We start from the raw sequence: 15,486 nt of genomic DNA on the forward strand, positions 1-15,486 counted from the left end.
AACTAAATATGTTTCTGTTTCTGGTGGTGTTTTTGTATTTGAAAAATTGCTTTTATGTATTGAATATTGAGCACTGACTTGTAATAATTTGCATCGGTAGATTTTTACCACATGCTGATGGATATAATATACTTTAATTGATAAATAATACATGCTTCTGGGTAATGTTTAAAAACAATGATTGACGTGTATTGAAATTTATTGTGGAAATCATCATGATGCAAATTAAGTATTTAAATCAATATTTTATGTCTAAAAGTTTTTCAAAAAGTACTATTTTTTCGTTGTAGGATGCTAAATGCCTTTCTCTAGGTAAAGATAAAGGTAAATTTTATAGGCAGAGAGTTAAAATTATGAAAATATGTCTTCTTTACCATGCTCAGAAAGTTGTATTTTCTGCACTTTTCTTTCATTAGGATGTAAAATTGTATCTGCCTATGATGAAAATCTTATTCTGCTATTCATCGATTTGTTGAATTAGTTCAGAATTTTTTAAATAATTGTGAAATGATTTTTTACTGATTTTTTTTTTATTTTTTACAATAAATATCAGTGCACCATAAACATGCAACAAAATCATATAATAAATTTTTAGTAATTTTTTGATTGATTTGAAGATTTTTTCCCCTTTTAATCACATATTTTGCTTGAAATAGAAAGTTTTTCTTTTTAATGATTTGTGCAAGTAAATTGCATTAAGTATATTTTATGCCTATTTTCTAATAATTCTAGAGTTTTTTTGTTGTTGCTTTTTTTTTAGATCTTGCCATATTTTATAAACTACACATATATTACTTCAGATGAAATTATTTATTTTTATTCTAAGATATATTGAAATTGTTATCTTTAGATAGTTTCTATTTTCTTGTTTCACATGTATATAGTATTTAATTTTTAAAAAATTTTTAATAACAATAGTGCCTATTAAATGTATTTTTAGAAGATGTGACTTAAAATATTGCAACTTTTATTGGAATCGCCATATGATAAGATCTGGTATTTATTTTAATGCGACTGAAAGCATTTAATGCAACGCATCATTTTTGTCTGGTATTGCTTTCAAGATATATAAATGCACTGTGGATTAAATTTATAAAGATGAAAATGGGGATTACAGAGCTTCTTTTGTCACCTTTTTAGTAAATTAGTATCCAATTTCTCTTGAAAATTGAGATTTGTATTCTTTTTAAACATTCTTCATCTGAGAAAAAAAATCTCATCGGGTTAGATAGGTCAAATAAATAGTTTGAGGAAGTACTGAAATGGGTCATTGTAACAAATAATTTCAGTCCAGAAGGGGCCTGTGAACTAAAGGTTTATTGTGATTGCACTCTCTTGATTTTGCTGTTCATGTAATGGGAAGTTTTCCCTTCCTGGATTTGCAAAGTATATTTTTGTGCTGTGTGTATTGTATTTTCCCTGAATTAAACTTGCACTGAATAGTTGATGTATAGTTGTTTGAATTCATATTACATCACTGAAAATCTTATTAATCTGACACTCCATATAAATGTTAAGTACACAATGTGCATGTAATTGTAATAGCTAAAGGTTTATTCTAATCTGTCTAAAAGTATCATAATATAGGTTATTCAATAGCTGTTATGATGGCTCTTGATGTTTCTCATAATCATTTTGCTCTTTGATGTTGATTCAACTCTATATATATTATAATATCTTTCTATTTCATATAGTACTTTTGGATTTGACTGGAGAATATTCTAAACACGTTTTGAGTACTAAGCAATGGTTAATGATAAATTTTATTTCAAATATTCAAAATGGTTGCTTTTATTTAATGTGCTGTGTCTCTCTATTCTTTTAAACCCAGTTAACTGAATGCAAATTCTTACTAAATGTATCTGTTTGCTATATTATGAAATTTTGGTTTGATTATTCTCTTCTCTTTGAATGGCATATTTTCGATATTGGTTAGGGAATATAAAATGTAGTTTTGTTATGCATATAGTTTTGAGGTAAATTGCTTTAAATACTTATATATTCTAACACTTTTTATATTTCATGCTCCTTATGATAATTTTGTTCTTTCATATTGATTGTAATGTTTCTATTTCAGACGGTTACTTTTGGATTTCACTTGAGAATATTCTGATGTATTTTGTATGTTGAACAGTGGTAAGTAGTAAATTATTTTTTGTCTGAAATATTAAAAATGGTATTTTGCATTGTTTTACTGTGTATCCATATTCTTTTAAAGCCCCAAATATTATGCCCAAATTTTTACTGGACATTTGCTTCTTGGTGGCAAAATTATAAAATATTTTTAAACACAATTAAATCTAGACTTTTCACATTTAAATACAATTTTGTGCAATTTAAATAAGTGATATTTGTGCTTTGAATAAATTAATACTATAATGTATATAAATATTATTATTTTGAGATCATTTTATATTAGAGAATGAATAATGTCAGATTTAAAATACAGGTTAAGTAAATTTAATGCATCAGAATGTTTTAAAAATACCACAGGTGGATGGATGTAATTTATTTCCTAGTGGGTTATATATGATTCTCCATTTAGCTCATAAACAACCATTCCAGTACGTATTGATATTTAATTTGCAAATTATTATAATCTAAAAAAGTAATGAAACTAAAAGTTTATATCTAAGACTATTATAGAATATACTATTTTTCAGTGGAAAATGTTGCATACCTTAATATAATAGAAAAAGTCTCAAAAACTGATAATGAACGTTTATAAGATTTAATTACGGATTTCAATAAGACTATTGCTTCAGTTCATTGTTACTATATACAGTTGATAGCATGTGTTGAAATTTATTGTGCAGACACTAGTAAATTGCTTTTTCAAATCAATGTTTCTGTCTAAAAATTCTTCAGAAGTGTTTTTTGAGATCCTTTATAGCCAAGAACTCTTGGTATTTATTTTATGATAAATATCAAGAATCAAAAATTAACATTTTCTTTTTGTGTTTACTTTTTTAAAAAAATACACTGTGCTATTATCTTTATAGAGATGTTTTGGAGCACTAAAAGTCTTCGTTTTCCTCCTCCTTCAGTGATTTAGTTTCTGATTTGCTTTGAGGATTGATAATAATTTACAAATTCTTCATCTCAGGAAAAAATCTCATGCAATTAAATGATGGAAATAAATTGATTCAGGAAGTACTGAAATAGACAGTAATTTGATTCATGTGACAGAAAGTATTTGTCTAGAATTAGAAGAATTGTGCATAAGTTTTGTATATTTGAACAGAATATAACCTATCGATACTGGACAAATGCACTATATTTTTCACTTGCTCTGCAGAAGTCATATTAATTACATTTGGAAAGCAATTTTTAAGTTCCGAAACATTTTATATGTAGTTGAATGGCTTTTATTCTAAAATCAACAACTCTCAAAATAGGGTATCCACAACTTCACTCCTCTTGGAGCAAGAAGATTGACTGCCTAGAAATGCAAGATGCGTATATTTGAAATGAATGAAATGTATCCTGACTAAACAGTTGCACCAAACTATTTGCTTGCTGTGCAGCAGAAGTCTTAATACTATTTGCTTGCTATGCATCAGAAGTCTTAATTACTTATACAGAGTAATTTTGAATGTTGTAGGATTGCTTTCATTTTGTATTTTCTTTTAATTATTGCATTTTCACACTAATTATGTGGCTCATTACTAATTTGTATAATGTATATTATATTGTTGGAATTCTTAAATTTGAATAGCAATATGCACATCATGTGCATGAAAATATTGCAATAGCTAGAGGTTTATTCCATCCTGCATAAAAGTGTTTGCATAATGTTATTTAATAGCTGCTATGCAATTTTTGATAATTCTCATCCTGACTTTTGCTTTTTGATGTTGATGCAACTAAATATGTTTCTGTTTCTGGTGGTGTTTTTGTATTTGAAAAATTGCTTTTATGTATTGAATATTGAGCACTGACTTGTAATAATTTGCATCGGTAGATTTTTACCACATGCTGATGGATATAATATACTTTAATTGATAAATAATACATGCTTCTGGGTAATGTTTAAAAACAATGATTGACGTGTATTGAAATTTATTGTGGAAATCATCATGATGCAAATTAAGTATTTAAATCAATATTTTATGTCTAAAAGTTTTCCAAAAAGTACTATTTTTTCGTTGTAGGATGCTAAATGCCTTTCTCTAGGTAAAGATAAAGGTAAATTTTATAGGCAGAGAGTAAAAAGTATGAAAATATGTCTTCTTTACCATGCTCAGAAAGTTGTATTTTCTGCACTTTTCTTTCATTAGGATGTAAAATTGTATCTGCCTATGATGAAAATCTTATTCTGCTATTCATCGATTTGTTGAATTAGTTCAGAATTTTTTAAATAATTGTGAAATGATTTTTTACTGATTTTTTTTTATTTTTTACAATAAATATCAGTGCACCATAAACATGCAACAAAATCATATAATAAATTTTTAGTAATTTTTTGATTGATTTGAAGATTTTTTCCCCTTTTAATCACATATTTTGCTTGAAATAGAAAGTTTTTCTTTTTAATGATTTGTGCAAGTAAATTGCATTAAGTATATTTTACGTCTATTTTCTAATAAATCTAGAGTTTTTTTTTTTTTTTTTTTTTTATATCTTGCCATATTTTATAAACTACACATATATTACTTCAGATGAAATTATTTATTTTTATTCTAAGATATATTGAAATTGTTATCTTTAGATAGTTTCTATTTTCTTGTTTCACATGTATATAGTATTTAATTTTTAAAAAATTTTTAATAACAATAGTGTCTATTAAATGTATTTTTAGAAGATGTGACTTAAAATATTGCAACTTTTATTGGAATCGCCATATGATAAGATCTGGTATTTATTTTAATGCGACTGAATGCATTTAATGCAACGGATCATTTTTGTCTGGTATTGCTTTCAAGATATATAAATGCACTGTGGATTAAATTTATAAAGATGAAAATGGGGATTACAGAGCTTCTTTTGTCACCTTTTTAGTAAATTAGTATCCAATTTCTCTTGAAAATTGAGATTTGTAATAGCTAATTGTAATTGTAATAGCTAAAGGTTTATTCTAATCTGTCTAAAAGTATCATAATATAGGTTATTCAATAGCTGTTATGATGGCTCTTGATGTTTCTCATAATCATTTTGCTCTTTGATGTTGATTCAACTCTTATATATATTATAATATCTTTCTATTTCATATAGTACTTTTGGATTTGACTGGAGAATATTCTAAACACGTTTTGAGTACTAAGCAATGGTTAATGATAAATTAAATTTTATTTCAAATATTCAAAATGGTTGCTTTTATTTAATGTGCTGTGTCTCTCTATTCTTTTAAACCCAGTTAACTGAATGCAAATTCTTACTAAATGTATCTGTTTGCTATATTATGAAATTTTGGTTTGATCATTCTCTTCTCTTTGAATGGCATATTTTCGATATTGGTTAGGGAATATAAAATGTAGTTTTGTTATGCCTAATGTTTTGAGGTAAATTGCTTTAAATACTTATATATTCTAACACTTTTTATATTTCATACTCCTTATGATAATTTTGTTCTTTCATATTGATTGTAATGTTTCTATTTCAGATGGTTACTTTTGGATTTCACTTGAGAATATTCTGATGTATTTTGTATGTTGAACAGTGGTAAGTAATAAATTATTTTTTGTCTGAAATATTAAAAATGGTATTTTGCATTGAATTACTGTGTATCCATATTCTTTTAAAGCCCCAAATATTATGCCCAAATTTTTACTGGACATATGCTTCTTGGTGGCAAAATTATAAAATATTTTTAAACACAATTAAATCTAGACTTTTCACATTTAAATACAATTTTGTGCAATTTAAATAAGTGATCTTTGTGCTTTGAATAAATTAATACTATAATGTATATAAATATTATTATTTTGAGATCATTTTATATTAGAGAATGAATAATGTCAGATTTAAAATACAGGTTAAGTAAATTTAATGCATCAGAATGTTTTAAAAATACCACAGGTGGATGGATGTAATTTATTTCCTAGTGGGTTATATATGATTCTCCATTTAGCTCATAAACAACCATTCCAGTACGTATTGATATTTAATTTGCAAATTATTATAATCTAAAAAAGTAATGAAACTAAAAGTTTATATCTAAGACTATTATAGAATATACTATTTTTCAGTGGAAAATGTTGCATACCTTAATATAATAGAAAAAGTCTCAAAAACTGATAATGAACGTTTATAAGATTTAATTACGGATTTCAATAAGACTATTGCTTCAGTTCATTGTTACTATATACAGTTGATAGCATGTGTTGAAATTTATTGTGCAGACACTAGTAAATTGCTTTTTCAAATCAATGTTTCTGTCTAAAAATTCTTCAGAAGTGTTTTTTGAGATCCTTTATAGCCAAGAACTCTTGGTATTTATTTTATGATAAATATCAAGAATCAAAAATTAACATTTTCTTTTTGTGTTTACTTTTTTAAAAAAATACACTGTGCTATTATCTTTATAGAGATGTTTTGGAGCACTAAAAGTCTTCGTTTTCCTCCTCCTTCAGTGATTTAGTTTCTGATTTGCTTTGAGGATTGATAATAATTTACAAATTCTTCATCTCAGGAAAAAATCTCATGCAATTAAATGATGGAAATAAATTGATTCAGGAAGTACTGAAATAGACAGTAATTTGATTCATGTGACAGAAAGTATTTGTCTAGAATTAGAAGAATTGTGCATAAGTTTTGTATATTTGAACAGAATATAACCTATCGATACTGGACAAATGCACTATATTTTTCACTTGCTCTGCAGAAGTCATATTAATTACATTTGGAAAGCAATTTTTAAGTTCCGAAACATTTTATATGTAGTTGAATGGCTTTTATTCTAAAATTAACAACTCTCAAAATAGGGTATCCACAACTTCACTCCTCTTGGAGCAAGAAGATTGACTGCCTAGAAATGCAAGATGCGTATATTTGAAATGAATGAAATGTATCCTGACTAAACAGTTGCACCAAACTATTTGCTTGCTATGCATCAGAAGTCTTAATTACTTATACAGAGTAATTTTGAATGTTGTAGGATTGCTTTCATTTTGTATTTTCTTTTAATTATTGCATTTTCACACTAATTATGTGGCTCATTACTAATTAGTATAATGTATATTATATTGTTGGAATTCTTAAATTTGAATAGCAATATGCACATCATGTGCATGAAAATATTGCAATAGCTAGAGGTTTATTCCATCCTGCATAAAAGTGTTTGCATAATGTTATTTAATAGCTGCTATGCAATTTTTGATAATTCTCATCCTGACTTTTGCTTTTTGATGTTGATGCAACTAAATATGTTTCTGTTTCTGGTGGTGTTTTTGTATTTGAAAAATTGCTTTTATGTATTGAATATTGAGCACTGACTTGTAATAATTTGCATCGGTAGATTTTTACCACATGCTGATGGATATAATATACTTTAATTGATAAATAATACATGCTTCTGGGTAATGTTTAAAAACAATGATTGACGTGTATTGAAATTTATTGTGGAAATCATCATGATGCAAATTAAGTATTTAAATCAATATTTTATGTCTAAAAGTTTTTCAAAAAGTACTATTTTTTCGTTGTAGGATGCTAAATGCCTTTCTCTAGGTAAAGATAAAGGTAAATTTTATAGGCAGAGAGTAAAAAGTATGAAAATATGTCTTCTTTACCATGCTCAGAAAGTTGTATTTTCTGCACTTTTCTTTCATTAGGATGTAAAATTGTATCTGCCTATGATGAAAATCTTATTCTGCTATTCATCGATTTGTTGAATTAGTTCAGAATTTTTTAAATAATTGTGAAATGATTTTTTACTGATTTTTTTTTATTTTTTACAATAAATATCAGTGCACCATAAACATGCAACAAAATCATATAATAAATTTTTAGTAATTTTTTGATTGATTTGAAGATTTTTTCCCCTTTTAATCACATATTTTGCTTGAAATAGAAAGTTTTTCTTTTTAATGATTTGTGCAAGTAAATTGCATTAAGTATATTTTACGTCTATTTTCTAATAAATCTAGAGTTTTTTTTTTTTTTTTTTTTTTTTTTTTTTAGATCTTGCCATATTTTATAAACTACACATATATTACTTCAGATGAAATTATTTATTTTTATTCTAAGATATATTGAAATTGTTATCTTTAGATAGTTTCTATTTTCTTGTTTCACATGTATATAGTATTTAATTTTTAAAAAATTTTTAATAACAATAGTGTCTATTAAATGTATTTTTAGAAGATGTGACTTAAAATATTGCAACTTTTATTGGAATCGCCATATGATAAGATCTGGTATTTATTTTAATGCGACTGAATGCATTTAATGCAACGGATCATTTTTGTCTGGTATTGCTTTCAAGATATATAAATGCACTGTGGATTAAATTTATAAAGATGAAAATGGGGATTACAGAGCTTCTTTTGTCACCTTTTTAGTAAATTAGTATCCAATTTCTCTTGAAAATTGAGATTTGTATTCTTTTTAAACATTCTTCATCTGAGAAAAAAAATCTCATCGGGTTAGATAGGTCAAATAAATAGTTTGAGGAAGTACTGAAATGGGTCATTGTAACAAATAATTTCAGTCCAGAAGGGGCCTGTGAACTATAGGTTTATTGTGATTGCACTCTCTTGATTTTGCTGTTCATGTAATGGGAAGTTTTCCCTTCCTGGATTTGCAAAGTATATTTTTGTGCTGTGTGTATTGTATTTTCGCTGAATTAAACCAGCTCTGAATAGTTGATGTATAGTTGTTTGAATTCATATTACATCACTGAAAATCTTATTAATCTGACACTCCATATAAATGTTAAGTACACAATGTGCATGTAATTGTAATAGCTAAAGGTTTATTCTAATCTGTCTAAAAGTATCATAATATAGGTTATTCAATAGCTGTTATGATGGCTCTTGATGTTTCTCATAATCATTTTGCTCTTTGATGTTGATTCAACTCTTATATATATTATAATATCTTTCTATTTCATATAGTACTTTTGGATTTGACTGGAGAATATTCTAAACACGTTTTGAGTACTAAGCAATGGTTAATGATAAATTAAATTTTATTTCAAATATTCAAAATGGTTGCTTTTATTTAATGTGCTGTGTCTCTCTATTCTTTTAAACCCAGTTAACTGAATGCAAATTCTTACTAAATGTATCTGTTTGCTATATTATGAAATTTTGGTTTGATCATTCTCTTCTCTTTGAATGGCATATTTTCGATATTGGTTAGGGAATATAAAATGTAGTTTTGTTATGCCTAATGTTTTGAGGTAAATTGCTTTAAATACTTATATATTCTAACACTTTTTATATTTCATACTCCTTATGATAATTTTGTTCTTTCATATTGATTGTAATGTTTCTATTTCAGATGGTTACTTTTGGATTTCACTTGAGAATATTCTGATGTATTTTGTATGTTGAACAGTGGTAAGTAATAAATTATTTTTTGTCTGAAATATTAAAAATGGTATTTTGCATTGAATTACTGTGTATCCATATTCTTTTAAAGCCCCAAATATTATGCCCAAATTTTTACTGGACATATGCTTCTTGGTGGCAAAATTATAAAATATTTTTAAACACAATTAAATCTAGACTTTTCACATTTAAATACAATTTTGTGCAATTTAAATAAGTGATCTTTGTGCTTTGAATAAATTAATACTATAATGTATATAAATATTATTATTTTGAGATCATTTTATATTAGAGAATGAATAATGTCAGATTTAAAATACAGGTTAAGTAAATTTAATGCATCAGAATGTTTTAAAAATACCACAGGTGGATGGATGTAATTTATTTCCTAGTGGGTTATATATGATTCTCCATTTAGCTCATAAACAACCATTCCAGTACGTATTGATATTTAATTTGCAAATTATTATAATCTAAAAAAGTAATGAAACTAAAAGTTTATATCTAAGACTATTATAGAATATACTATTTTTCAGTGGAAAATGTTGCATACCTTAATATAATAGAAAAAGTCTCAAAAACTGATAATGAACGTTTATAAGATTTAATTACGGATTTCAATAAGACTATTGCTTCAGTTCATTGTTACTATATACAGTTGATAGCATGTGTTGAAATTTATTGTGCAGACACTAGTAAATTGCTTTTTCAAATCAATGTTTCTGTCTAAAAATTCTTCAGAAGTGTTTTTTGAGATCCTTTATAGCCAAGAACTCTTGGTATTTATTTTATGATAAATATCAAGAATCAAAAATTAACATTTTCTTTTTGTGTTTACTTTTTTAAAAAAATACACTGTGCTATTATCTTTATAGAGATGTTTTGGAGCACTAAAAGTCTTCGTTTTCCTCCTCCTTCAGTGATTTAGTTTCTGATTTGCTTTGAGGATTGATAATAATTTACAAATTCTTCATCTCAGGAAAAAATCTCTTGCAATTAAATGATGGAAATAAATTGATTCAGGAAGTACTGAAATAGACAGTAATTTGATTCATGTGACAGAAAGTATTTGTCTAGAATTAGAAGTATTGTGCATAAGTTTTGTATATTTGAACAGAATATAACCTATCAATACTGGACAAATGCACTATATTTTTCACTTGCTCTGCAGAAGTCATATTAATTACATTTGGAAAGCAATTTTTAAGTTCCGAAACATTTTATATGTAGTTGAATGGCTTTTATTCTAAAATCAACAACTCTCAAAATAGGGTATCCACAACTTCACTCCTCTTGGAGCAAGAAGATTGACTGCCTAGAAATGCAAGATGCGTATATTTGAAATGAATGAAATGTATCCTGACTAAACAGTTGCACCAAACTATTTGCTTTCTGTGCACCAGAAGTCTTAATACTATTTGCTTGCTATGCATCAGAAGTCTTAATTACTTATACAGAGTAATTTTGAATGTTGTAGGATTGCTTTCATTTTGTATTTTCTTTTAATTATTGCATTTTCACACTAATTATGTGGCTCATTACTAATTAGTATAATGTATATTATATTGTTGGAATTCTTAAATTTGAATAGCAATATGCACATCATGTGCATGAAAATATTGCAATAGCTAGAGGTTTATTCCATCCTGCATAAAAGTGTTTGCATAATGTTATTTAATAGCTGCTATGCAATTTTTGATAATTCTCATCCTGACTTTTGCTTTTTGATGTTGATGCAACTAAATATGTTTCTGTTTCTGGTGGTGTTTTTGTATTTGAAAAATTGCTTTTATGTATTGAATATTGAGCACTGACTTGTAATAATTTGCATCGGTAGATTTTTACCACATGCTGATGGATATAATATACTTTAATTGATAAATAATACATGCTTCTGGGTAATGTTTAAAAACAATGATTGACGTGTATTGAAATTTATTGTGGAAATCATCATGATGCAAATTAAGTATTTAAATCAATATTTTATGTCTAAAAGTTTTTCAAAAAGTACTATTTTTTCGTTGTAGGATGCTAAATGCCTTTCTCTAGGTAAAGATAAAGGTAAATTTTATAGGCAGAGAGTAAAAAGTATGAAAATATGTCTTCTTTACCATGCTCAGAAAGTTGTATTTTCTGCACTTTTCTTTCATTAGGATGTAAAATTGTATCTGCCTATGATGAAAATCTTATTCTGCTATTCATCGATTTGTTGAATTAGTTCAGAATTTTTTAAATAATTGTGAAATGATTTTTTACTGATTTTTTTTTTATTTTTTACAATAAATATCAGTGCACCATAAACATGCAACAAAATCATATAATAAATTTTTAGTAATTTTTTGATTGATTTGAAGATTTTTTCCCCTTTTAATCACATATTTTGCTTGAAATAGAAAGTTTTTCTTTTTAATGATTTGTGCAAGTAAATTGCATTAAGTATATTTTACGTCTATTTTCTAATAAATCTAGAGTTTTTTTTTTTTTTTTTTTTTTTTTTTTAGATCTTGCCATATTTTATAAACTACACATATATTACTTCAGATGAAATTATTTATTTTTATTCTAAGATATATTGAAATTGTTATCTTTAGATAGTTTCTATTTTCTTGTTTCACATGTATATAGTATTTAATTTTTAAAAAATTTTTAATAACAATAGTGTCTATTAAATGTATTTTTAGAAGATGTGACTTAAAATATTGCAACTTTTATTGGAATCGCCATATGATAAGATCTGGTATTTATTTTAATGCGACTGAAAGCATTTAATGCAACGCATCATTTTTGTCTGGTATTGCTTTCAAGATATATAAATGCACTGTGGATTAAATTTATAAAGATGAAAATGGGGATTACAGAGCTTCTTTTGTCACCTTTTTAGTAAATTAGTATCCAATTTCTCTTGAAAATTGAGATTTGTATTCTTTTTAAACATTCTTCATCTGAGAAAAAAAATCTCATCGGGTTAGATAGGTCAAATAAATAGTTTGAGGAAGTACTGAAATGGGTCATTGTAACAAATAATTTCAGTCCAGAAGGGGCCTGTGAACTATAGGTTTATTGTGATTGCACTCTCTTGATTTTGCTGTTCATGTAATGGGAAGTTTTCCCTTCCTGGATTTGCAAAGTATATTTTTGTGCTGTGTGTATTGTATTTTCGCTGAATTAAACTTGCACTGAATAGTTGATGTATAGTTGTTTGAATTCATATTACATCACTGAAAATCTTATTAATCTGACACTCCATATAAATGTTAAGTACACAATGTGCATGTAATTGTAATAGCTAAAGGTTTATTCTAATCTGTCTAAAAGTATCATAATATAGGTTATTCAATAGCTGTTATGATGGCTCTTGATGTTTCTCATAATCATTTTGCTCTTTGATGTTGATTCAACTCTTATATATATTATAATATCTTTCTATTTCATATAGTACTTTTGGATTTGACTGGAGAATATTCTAAACACGTTTTGAGTACTAAGCAATGGTTAATGATAAATTAAATTTTATTTCAAATATTCAAAATGGTTGCTTTTATTTAATGTGCTGTGTCTCTCTATTCTTTTAAACCCAGTTAACTGAATGCAAATTCTTACTAAATGTATCTGTTTGCTATATTATGAAATTTTGGTTTGATCATTCTCTTCTCTTTGAATGGCATATTTTCGATATTGGTTAGGGAATATAAAATGTAGTTTTGTTATGCCTAATGTTTTGAGGTAAATTGCTTTAAATACTTATATATTCTAACACTTTTTATATTTCATACTCCTTATGATAATTTTGTTCTTTCATATTGATTGTAATGTTTCTATTTCAGATGGTTACTTTTGGATTTCACTTGAGAATATTCTGATGTATTTTGTATGTTGAACAGTGGTAAGTAATAAATTATTTTTTGTCTGAAATATTAAAAATGGTATTTTGCATTGAATTACTGTGTATCCATATTCTTTTAAAGCCCCAAATATTATGCCCAAATTTTTACTGGACATATGCTTCTTGGTGGCAAAATTATAAAATATTTTTAAACACAATTAAATCTAGACTTTTCACATTTAAATACAATTTTGTGCAATTTAAATAAGTGATCTTTGTGCTTTGAATAAATTAATACTATAATGTATATAAATATTATTTTGAGATCATTTTATATTAGAGAATGAATAATGTCAGATTTAAAATACAGGTTAAGTAAATTTAATGCATCAGAATGTTTTAAAAATACCACAGGTGGATGGATGTAATTTATTTCCTAGTGGGTTATATATGATTCTCCATTTAGCTCATAAACAACCATTCCAGTACGTATTGATATTTAATTTGCAAATTATTATAATATAAAAAAGTAATGAAACTAAAAGTTTATATCTAAGACTATTATAGAATATACTATTTTTCAGTGGAAAATGTTGCATATCTTAATATAATAGAAAAAGTCTCAAAAACTGATAATGAACGTTTATAAGATTTAATTACGGATTTCAATAAGACTATTGCTTCAGTTCATTGTTACTATATACAGTTGATAGCATGTGTTGAAATTTATTGTGCAGACACTAGTAAATTGCTTTTTCAAATCAATGTTTCTGTCTAAAAATTCTTCAGAAGTGTTTTTTGAGATCCTTTATAGCCAAGAACTCTTGGTATTTATTTTATGATAAATATCAAGAATCAAAAATTAACATTTTCTTTTTGTGTTTACTTTTTTAAAAAAATACACTGTGCTATTATCTTTATAGAGATGTTTTGGAGCACTAAAAGTCTTCGTTTTCCACCTCCTTCAGTGATTTAGTTTCTGATTTGCTTTGAGGATTGATAATAATTTACAAATTCTTCATCTCAGGAAAAAATCTCTTGCAATTAAATGATGGAAATAAATTGATTCAGGAAGTACTGAAATAGACAGTAATTTGATTCATGTGACAGAAAGTATTTGTCTAGAATTAGAAGTATTGTGCATAAGTTTTGTATATTTGAACAGAATATAACCTATCGATACTGGACAAATGCACTATATTTTTCACTTGCTCTGCAGAAGTCATATTAATTACATTTGGAAAGCAATTTTTAAGTTCCGAAACATTTTATATGTAGTTGAATGGCTTTTATTCTAAAATCAACAACTCTCAAAATAGGGTATCCACAACTTCACTCCTCTTGGAGCAAGAAGATTGACTGCCTAGAAATGCAAGATGCGTATATTTGAAATGAATGAAATGTATCCTGACTAAACAGTTGCACCAAACTATTTGCTTTCTGTGCAGCAGAAGTCTTAATACTATTTGCTTGCTATGCATCAGAAGTCTTAATTACATATACAGAGTAATTTTGAATGTTGTAGGATTGCTTTCATTTTGTATTTTCTTTTAATTATTGCATTTTCACACTAATTATGTGGCTCATTACTAATTTGTATAATGTATATTATATTGTTGGAATTCTTAAATTTGAATAGCAATATGCACATCATGTGCATGAAAATATTGCAATAGCTAGAGGTTTATTCCATCCTGCATAAAAGTGTTTGCATAATGTTATTTAATAGCTGCTATGCAATTTTTGATAATTCTCATCCTGACTTTTGCTTTTTGATGTTGATGCAACTAAATATGTTTCTGTTTCTGGTGGTGTTTTTGTATTTGAAAAATTGCTTTTATGTATTGAATATTGAGCACTGACTTGTAATAATTTGCATCGGTAGATTTTTACCACATGCTGATGGATATAATATACTTTAATTGATAAATAATACATGCTTCTGGGTAATGTTTAAAAACAATGATTGACGTGTATTGAAATTTATTGTGGAAATCATCATGATGCAAATTAAGTATTTAAATCAATATTTTATGTCTAAAAGTTTTTCAAAAAGTACTATTTTTTCGTTGTAGGATGCTAAATGCCTTTCTCTAGGTAAAGATAAAGGTAAATTTTATAGGCAGAGAGTAAAAAGTATGAAAATATGTCTTCTTTACCATGCTCAGA

At 26.4% G+C, this 15,486-nt stretch overlaps 1 long non-coding RNA gene across 1 annotated transcript; it reads left to right on the forward strand.

Moving 5' to 3' along the window:
- Positions 1 to 2,076: 2,076 nt before the first annotated feature.
- On the forward strand, positions 2,077 to 13,378 carry LOC129959156 (uncharacterized). The gene is made up of 4 exons (XR_008783413.1): positions 2,077 to 2,136; positions 5,603 to 5,661; positions 9,445 to 9,503; positions 13,319 to 13,378. It is a non-coding gene; the product is annotated as an uncharacterized LOC129959156 (long non-coding RNA).
- The last annotated feature ends 2,108 nt before the right edge of the window (positions 13,379 to 15,486 follow it).

Source organism: Argiope bruennichi, chromosome X1 (genome assembly GCF_947563725.1).
Source record: "Argiope bruennichi chromosome X1, qqArgBrue1.1, whole genome shotgun sequence".
NCBI lineage: Eukaryota > Metazoa > Arthropoda > Arachnida > Araneae > Araneidae > Argiope > Argiope bruennichi.